General features: G+C 35.6%; 1 protein-coding gene and 1 long non-coding RNA gene across 3 annotated transcripts in view; one reads left to right on the forward strand and one right to left on the reverse strand.

The window, feature by feature from the left end:
* LOC118766004 overlaps positions 1 to 9,211 on the reverse strand; it is an 18,248-nt gene extending 9,037 nt beyond the window's left edge. Inside the window, exon 1 of the long non-coding RNA XR_005001922.1 lies at positions 9,177 to 9,211. This is a non-coding gene — a long non-coding RNA (uncharacterized LOC118766004). The remainder of the gene's footprint in view (positions 1 to 9,176) is intronic.
* Positions 1 to 10,000, forward strand: part of LOC115219125 (ferritin-1, chloroplastic-like) — a 50,809-nt gene that overhangs the window by 12,099 nt on the left and 28,710 nt on the right. The window lies entirely within an intron of this gene.

The raw sequence follows: 10,000 nt of genomic DNA on the forward strand, positions 1-10,000 counted from the left end.
CAGATAAATCATTCGTGCACAACACTACAATTCCTTAACAGTTAGAACTTATCATATGATTGCTTTCGTATCCTCCCCGCACATTCAACCTATATCCATAGAATACTCTTAAATTCTGTGTATCTCTGCCTTCCCCACTTTGTTCTTTAGCCTCAGCAAGCGAATACTATTCTTCGTCTCTATGCTTAATTCGCTTTATTTATGCGTTTATAGTTCTTCACTCTTTACTTTCTTGATTCTTTATCTTTATTTTATCTTCGGCCTTCTCCAAGCTACCCACTTCTCTAAGCTTAGTATAATAAAATATCACCCAAAACCCCACCTCTAGACTATCGACACCCAATCACTCTGAAATGTTCGTATTGGAACCTCCAGCACAAATGCCAAGCAGGACAGCATGTCGTTTCAAAATTTATGGCAGAATGAATTGCGTCCTGGGGCTGTTTTTCTTACAGACGGTACCCAACTGACCCTACTATACTGTGTAGTCGGCAAAATCCAAAACAAACAATGCGCCATGCTCGAAACTAAAATTTAAAATGGTGATAATTTACGCATCACATCCTGTATATAAAATATATATATATATATATATAATGTGTGTATGCATATATATATATATATATATATTATATATATATATAATATATATATATATATTATATAATATATATATATAATATATTTATATATGTATATTAATATTAACCAAATACACATATATTAGAATTTTCTCTGATTTCTCAGATTTTTTGTATGCTAGACTACTGGTTTAAATTGATATTAAAATTAATATTAATTTATCTCCCTCATTATTTAAATATTTTATATATATATATATATATATATATATTATATATATATATATATATATAATATATATATATGTTTATATATTAATGTACATATATACATACATACATAATACTATATATATATATATATTATATTGGGCGTACGTACACTTTTGGTCTCCTGTATTAAGTACATATATATATATATATATATATATATATATATATATATATATATATATATATATATATATATATATTATATAAATTCTGTACGACTCTTACCCTTTCCTTTAGCCCCTTTCACACTTTCTTCGTTCCCTCCACTTTTCTTTTTCTCGCTCTCATCCTCTCTCACATTTCTTGGCACTCGCTTCATTCTCATCACCTTCCCCTCCTCTTTTACCTCAGTCTGTCCCTTTCCCGTTTTTCTCTCTTTCTCATCCCTCCCTTATTCTTCAATCCCTTTATCCACTACCTCTCTTCTCTCCTTCCACGTGACTGGTGTTTGGCCAAGCCTGACCTTTCTTTCTTGGTTCGACTACCATCCGTGCAGCACCACTCGTATTTCTTCCCATTACTTTCATCTTCCGTGTCCCTGCCGTAAGGTTTCACTTCCATACACGCCAGCTTAATTTAATTCGTCCTTAGTCGAAAGACACCTGTTGTTAATGTCCTGTTGTTTGTATTTGTAATTGTGTACCATTTCTCCGTTTCTTTCTTTTCATCCTTGATTTCGTATACATTCGTTTGCTTTCTTCCAAAGAATCTAGTGTTCTTAGCACAGATTTCCTTGGGGCCAGCCAGATTAGAGCAGTCGAGATTACCGGCCCAAATTGCAAAGACGATCTGCTTTTCGACTGAAGATTGAAAGCTCTGAATGTTTTGTTCTTTTTTGTATCACCTACTGTCCGAATGTTTTGTTGTTGCCTGTCACGTTCTTGTTCCATTTTTTTGTTCTGATTTGATATATATATATATATATATATATATATATAGCGCAGGAGTGGCTGTGTGGTAAGTAGCTTGTTACCACCCGCATGGTTCCGGGTTCAGTCCCACTGCGTGGCAACCTTGGGCAAGTGTCTTCTACTATAACCTCGGGCCGACCAAAGCCTTGTGAGTGGATTTGGTAGACGGAAACTGAAAGAAGCCTATCGTATATTGCATATATATGTATATGTATGTGTGTGTTTGTGTGTCTCTGTTTGTCCCCCCTAGCATTGCTTGACACCGATGCTGGTGTGTGTACGTCCCTGTTACTTAGCGGTTCGGCAAAAGAGACCGATAGAATAAGTACTGGGCTTACAAAGAATAAGTCCCGGGGTCGATTTGCTCGACTAAAGGCGGTGCTTCCAGCATGGCCGCAGTCAAATGACTGAAACAAGTAAAAGAGTAAAGAGTAATATATATATATATATATATATAATATATATATATATCTATATATTGATCGATATATAGATAGATAGATAGATAGATAGATAGATAGATAGATAGATAGATAGATGATAGATAGATAGATAACCTATCTATCTATGCTCAACCGACCAGTTTATATGGTGAATTCTATACTCTACTATCAGAAGTGTTAGAGAGATTGAACTTGGTTCAATCGTCCATGTATGCTATGAAGTCAGGTCATTGCGTTGCTGTTATTTCATTATAGCTTATGAATATCAGTGTTTCTTTTATCAAATTCATCTGCTACTTCCAGTCATTAATATATATACTAGAGTACTCAAGGCCCGAAATGTAAGGGAGAGCTTTCGTCGATTACAACAACCCATGTATTCAACTGGCACTTACATCATCAAGCCCGAAAGGATGGAAGTCTTCGGCAGATTTAAACTCACCACGTACCGAGCCAGAAGAAATGCCGTTTTGCATTTCGTTGGGTGCAGTAACAATTGCACCAGCTTGCTGCTTTAAATTCAAACCATCAACAATGGTTTCATGTTTTGGCACAAGGCCAGCAATTTCGTAGGATCGGGTACGTCGATTAAATCGGCCCCAGTGTTTCACTGGTACTCACTTTGTCGATCTCGAAAGGATGAAAAGCAAAGCAGACCTTGGCGGTACTTGAACTCAGAACATAAAGACGAACGAAATGCCGCTAACTATTTTGCCAGGCGTGCTAACGATTTGGCCAACTCGTCGCTTTCCCAAATCATCAAAATGTTTATGAAATTTTGTCGAGACGTCGAAAATTCACATTTTTTCTGAAATACAGATATTTACAAAGTGTAAAACACTTTGCATAAAATTATCTGTGGATCTCGTATTTTTATATACTTATAGGGAACTCCCTGTCTCTCTCTCTCTTCCTCTCTCTCTCTCTCTCTCCCTGCTTTCCAAAGAATACTCAAAACACACACAAATAAAATTCCATCACGTGAGTTCGCGCGAGGTTTTAGAATAAACAAACATTCATATGAAAGGGAACAACTTCTGGATTATTATTACATTTGATTATTATTATTATTATTATTATTATTATTATTATTATTATTATATTTTATTATTATTATTATTATTATCATTATTATTATTATTGAGTGGGCGAGCAGTGCATGCCATCAAAGTGACACTGAAGTAAAATATACAAAGCCCAGTATACCCATCATGACTATCCGTCTGATAAGGGTACACCAGCCACATGCATCACAACCGTATATGTGCGACATGGTGATCTCATATCAAGATAAACAGCGCATGACCTTGCAGGTGGGGCCCAGTTAGAATTTTCTTCAGGTTGAGTAGCCCATCCCGCTCAAAAGGTCCCTGAATAAGGGTTGTTTAAGGATGTTGAACAAAACGCCCATGTTTCCAGATGTGAATTATCCAAACCTCAAAGAATTCCTCTCAACACATGGCTATGATGCTCCACCACTACTTCTGCTCGTGATCAACGATGCACATATCGTCAGCCACTAAGGGACATGCTCAACTGGTTATGGTGAAGCAACTGACAAGCAATTCTGTGGTATTAAGCAGAATATTTGTTGTAGCCCATCTTTTATACCAAGACAAAACAATGTACATGACAATACTTCCAATCAGTTAAGATCAGAAACCATGAAAGCCACTGCTTGGAACTGCATCAGGGCATTTTATTGTTATTATTATTATTATTATTATCATCATCATCATCATCATCATCATTGTTATTGTTATTGTTGTTGTTGTTGTTGTTGTTGTTTTTATTATATGTGAAGTGGGTTCATACGTTTGTGTATATCATCATATGATGTCATGGATATGTGTGTCACACATATTTGTGATGGGGAGCTCAGCATAAGTGTACGTGGTCTTAAGGTTTTTTATGCATAAAATTCATGTAATGCATACAATGCATATAATTGATGTTCAGAGGGCAAAAACTACTCAAGCTAGAGGCTGGCAAAGTGGAAGGAAGTGGGGAGGCTCCTTGAAATTTTGGGAAATGTTGCCTATGCATGTAAGGGGAGACGGATACTTCTCGAATATTCAAAATGTTCGTTTTTAATACGATATATAATCTATCTATACACTACTAAACCTGTGTGACTGCTTGCTTGAGATCTTGCTTGCGTTCGTACTTGTCTTTAATTTAATACAGCCAAACCGGCGCATAACGGGAAAATACTCTGAAAATAAAGTAAATCCTTGAAATGTGAATGCAAACGAAATAAAACAGGGTTCACGTAAATCGGACCACGGATTCCCAGGAAATGGGGTTTTTGGGGTTTGTTTCCACAAATTTAAGCAGTGGGATCTAGAGTTATTGCCCTTTACTGTGAACACCTGGATAGTTTCGTTGGCATAGCTACAGACGTATACATCGTCGACTTCGTTGCCTCATAACTTCCAGAAAGATGGATATTTTTTAACAAGAATTTCAACAAATACCGCTTAGACGCTGTGGATTCAAGGTATATAGGGAATTATGGGAAATAATATTTCCGAAAGGTGAGGAGAGGAGTTTCGAAAAAACGGAGTTTTGGACCAGGAAAACCAAACAAGGTTGTACTATGTTTTGACCAGGTTTTTCACATTTTTTATTTCACCTCAGCTTTCTAAATGATGTGTGGTATCTTTTTATGAAAAAAAAGTTTTGAAAATTTTTCAAATCTTTCACCATCCCGCCATCTGATTTTGGCCAACATTTTGTTAACTTAAAAACCATAGGAAGAGTCTTTTCGGTAAATAAAAAATAAAAAATTAAAAAATAATAATAAATTTTTGAGGAAAAGGTGTACGAATCAAGAGAGATTTAGCTGGGGCGGGGGTTTCTAGCAGATCTCAAATCACCCTCCGTTTTCACTCACACATGTATTGATGTTTTCTCAATATTTTTCTCTCATTAAACATATTTTGTGAAATGATGATGCCGAAGTAACACACGCATGATCCGTTGTTGGAATATAAGCAAAAAAAAATTGTAATTTAAATTTTTACCACCACCTCAATCAAGCGAAGCCGTGTGCGTGTAAGAAAAAAACATTTTCTAACATAAAATTATTCTATTAAAATGAATTATCGTTTCCATACCACTGTGGATAAATGCCAGCAATGGCATTTTCAGGCTCTCCAATATTTTAGTTTAAAAACAGAAACAACTGGAGGCAGGGAAGAGGGATGCAAAAAAAATCATAATTTTTTAGGGTTGTTTTCTATAGCATATAAATGTATTTATGGAGAGAAAAGTATTGAAGAATATCGATACATTTGGGAGAGAGAAAGAAACGAGGAGGGATGTCTTGGGATGTGTTAGAAACAACTACCAAATCTCCCTTAATTCACTCACTTTTTCCTCTCTCTTTTACTCTTTTACTCTTTTACTTGTTTCAGTCATTTGACTGCGGCCATGCTGGAACACCGCCTTTAGTCGAATCAAATCGACCCCAGGACTTATTCTTTGTAAGCCCAGTACTTATTCTATCGGTCTCTTTTGCCGAACCGCTAAGTGACGGGGACGTAAACACACCGCATCGGTTGTCAAGCAATGCTAGAGGGACAAACACAGACACACAAACATATACACACACATACATATATAATTATATATATATATTATAATATATATATATATATATATATATATATATACCCATATATACGACAGGCTTCTTTCAGTTTCCGTCTACCAAATCCACTCACAAGGCATTGGTCGGCCCGAGGCTATAGCAGAAGACACTTGCCCAAGATGCCACGCAGTGGGACTGAACCCGGAACCATGTGGTTGTAGGCAAGCTACTTACCACACAGCCACTCCTGCGCCTATAAAAATAGGCGCTTATCTGAAAATAAGAATTAAATCTCTTTTTGCTGAAAAGGCTCTGCCCATGGTTTTGAAATGCAAAAAAATTGGCCAAAATCTGTCTGGAGTGGAATGATGAGGGTGGGGTGGGGTAGGTTGTTCAAAAAAATTTTTTTTAACCTTTTTTTTTTCATAAAAGGATGTTCCTTGTCCACATCATTTCGAAGGTTGTGGTTAAGAAGAAATGGGGAAAATCCCCATCAAAACGGAGTAGTTCCACCTTATTTGGTCTTCCTGATCCGAAATTCCGTTTTTCGAAACTCGTCTCCTCAACCCTCTGGAAAAAAATTCTCCCCACATATTTCTTTACAATTGTAATCTATGCCGTTTGAAAGGTATTTGTATGAAATCTTATTAAAAAATATCCATTTTCCTGAAAGTTACGAGGGAAAAAGTCAGATCGTGTAAATTTTCCGAAACTCCTCTCTCTACCTACTCAAAAAAATTATTTCCCATAAATCCTTATATACTGTAAATCCACAGCATTTAAGCGGTATTTGTTGAAAACTTCGTTAAAAAGTATCCATTTTTCTGGAAGTTATAACACAATAAACCTGGTGGTGGGGTACACATCTGTAGTGTGGTAGTTTTGTTTGTATGCTTGCTTGCTTGCATGCGTGCTTGTCTGTTATTTGATACAGCCAAACAGGGACATAATGGGAAAATACTCTAAAAGTAAGTTACCCCTGAAATACAAATGGAATAAAACATGTTTCGCGTAAATTGAACCACGGATTCCGGATATACACGGTGTTTGAAGGTACCTCCATAGATAGCCAAAACGGTACATAATGGGAAAATACTCCGAAAGTATCATAATCTTGAAATGGGAAAATTGTTTCCATTAATTTTATGTTTACGTTGTATAACAATTCCTTTTCCATTTTTTGTAGAAGTGCCATAAATAAATTCTGTTGCTGGAGTTCAAGTTTATCCCGGAAGTTCTGTTTCTATTAGTCCTACTGCATGGCATCTTGGGCAAGTGTCATCTGAGATAGCCTCGGGCTGACCAAAGCCTTGTGAGTAGATTCGGTGGACAGAAACTGAAAGAAGCTCCTTGTATACATGTGTATGTATGTGTGTATATATGTATATGTGTGTCTTTGTCTCTGTATTTGAACCTACACTCGCCTCCTTATGAGAGCTCAAAATCTCTCGTGGAAGCGTCATCCAACCAAAATGCAAATATATGGGGAAACTACCACCTGTGTCATCTCTTGTGAAAGGTAGGAGAGTCCAGTTTGCAGGACATTGTTGTAGAGCTGAAAACGAGGCAATTTCTACTCTTCTCCTCAGGAAGCCATCTACTCGCAATACCAGAGGGTGCACACTCTCCTACCATGATGTAATCTCCAGGGATACAGGCATCCAGCAACAGGACCTCCGTAATGCTATGATGGACCGTGAAGTCTGGCGGAGCATGGTAAATTCCATTGTCTCGACCACGGTCGAACAATGATGATGATGATTTGTCATCCTCCACTGCTTGACAACCGGTGCTGGCGTGTTTACATCCCAGTAAGCAAGCGGTTTGGCAAAAGGAACCGACAGATTAAGTACCACATTTAAAAAGTAAGTTCTGCGGTCGATACATTTCACTAAAAACTCTTCGAGGCGGTGTTCCTGCGTGGTCGCAGTCTAATGACTGAAACGAATAAAAGATAAAAGCTGCGATCTAGGATACGTCCCTTCATGACACCGAGTGGTAAAAAAGCACTGGATATTTCAGACCAGGGAGGATAACTCACTTCGCAGACGAACGAGAACGTGGATATCGATATTTCGCAGTATTTCAACTTGTCAACGCTATACACTTGACTCAACTGGAAACGAAGTGAATCGCTGGTCTAAGATATAGAAGCTATTAGCGTAAAGTCTATTTGCTGATATGCTAAAGCGTAGCACAAGTGAAACAAAAGAAAATGAAATTTATATATACAAATATACATATGTGCACACGCGTACGCACATGCATATGTGTGTGTGTGTGGTGTGTGTGTGTGAAGATAGTAGATTAATACATAGATATAGATATAAATGTAGACTCAAATGTTGTATTGTATGAAACAAATAAGAAATTTTTGAAATTAATCTTTCAGACAGGAAAAATGGTGTTGTCTGTAGCGCTTTATCATCAGAGACAGGTGATAGGAAAGGAGGGAGCGAGGGAGGTGTCTCCAAACTGGAAACTGGATACCTGGTTCAAACGCTTGCAACACCGAGGTCTCCGTTACATTCAATCAAGGATAAGGTGGTGGTACATTTTGTAGGGCGTATGGTGTATTTAACCTGAATATTTACCTTACGAATGCGATCTTAAGGCAATGTATGTGCATATATATATAATCTATCTATCTATCTTCATATATATATATATGTGTGTGTATCTGTGTATGTGTGTGTGTGTGTGTGAAGGCGCATGGCTCAGTGGTTAGAGCGTCGAGCTTACGATCGTGAGGGCGTGAGTTCGATTCTCGGACCGGGGTGCGTGTTGTGCTCTAGAGCAAAACACTATATTTCACGTTGCTCCAGTTCACTCAACTGTAGAAATAAGTGGCGACATCACCGATGTCAAGCTGTATCGGCCTTTGCCTTCCCCATGAATAATATTGGTGGCGTGGAGAGGGGAGGCTGGTATACATAGTATTTAAAATTGGTACTATTGGAACTTATACACAAAGTACAGGAATCTTAAATGTATACCATTCTACTGCAGCTACCATATCCCTGCGTATCTCAAGTCTATTTTCATTCCTCCACTTCCCTCTCTATTTCATATCTTCTCTAGAATAACTATTACTTAACCATTTTCTCGCACCGTCTCCGATGAAGGGATATATAAAATATCCCGGAAACAGGTGTAAGACTATCTCTTTATAAATGATCTGAAATCTTTCACAGCCTTGGATTTTTATCTCATTCTGTTAATTTTATACACACACACACGTACACACACACACACACACACACATATATATATATATATACAAACACACGCACACACACACACACACCACACACACACACACACACACACACCACACACACACACAACACACACCACACACACACACACACACACACATATATATATATATATATATATATATATATAACTCTATATCTATAATGATATATATATATATATATATATATATATATATATAATATAAATTAGAGATAAAACCACTGTTATGCAACTCAAACTTTGATAGACATAAACCAATACATAAATAACAAATAATATATATTTTTATAAAACATATAACTTATAACTAGATCTCAAAAAGTATAAAAATGAATGATCAATATATATATTAATAAAAAAAACTACATACGTTTCATGGGTACAATTAAATTCGAATTACAATTAAGTTTAAATTCAATTGAAATAAATTCGATTTAAAATTATAGTCAATCTTCAGGTTAATGATAATAGTTAAATAAAAAAGCAAATAGAGTTAAACAATATTTATTTAAGAAATAAATAAAATAATTTTTCTTATTGAAAAAAACTCCATTAACTAAATTAGAAACTTAAAACATTAGGATTATTTCCTACAACACATCTATTATGTTAAATATTTAATTTTTTTAGGTTAAAAAATAGATAGAAATATGTATTTATCTTTGAATATATAATTTGGCTTTAAAAAACATAATAAACTATCGAATATCTTTAACTCAGTTATACTCCAATATTTAATTACCAAATTATTTAACAAAATCACTATTAATATTTTTAGATTTAAGTTCATATCTAATAATTATAAAATAATCAATACATAAAAATAAGTATCTAAATTATAATCAACAAATATAGTAATTAAAAATATAAAATATAAAATTTTCTCTATCAAAAAATATATAAACATATAACCAAAAATAAATAAATTAGTCCATT

The sequence above is a fragment of the Octopus sinensis genome, linkage group LG14 (assembly GCF_006345805.1).
Source record: "Octopus sinensis linkage group LG14, ASM634580v1, whole genome shotgun sequence".
NCBI lineage: Eukaryota > Metazoa > Mollusca > Cephalopoda > Octopoda > Octopodidae > Octopus > Octopus sinensis.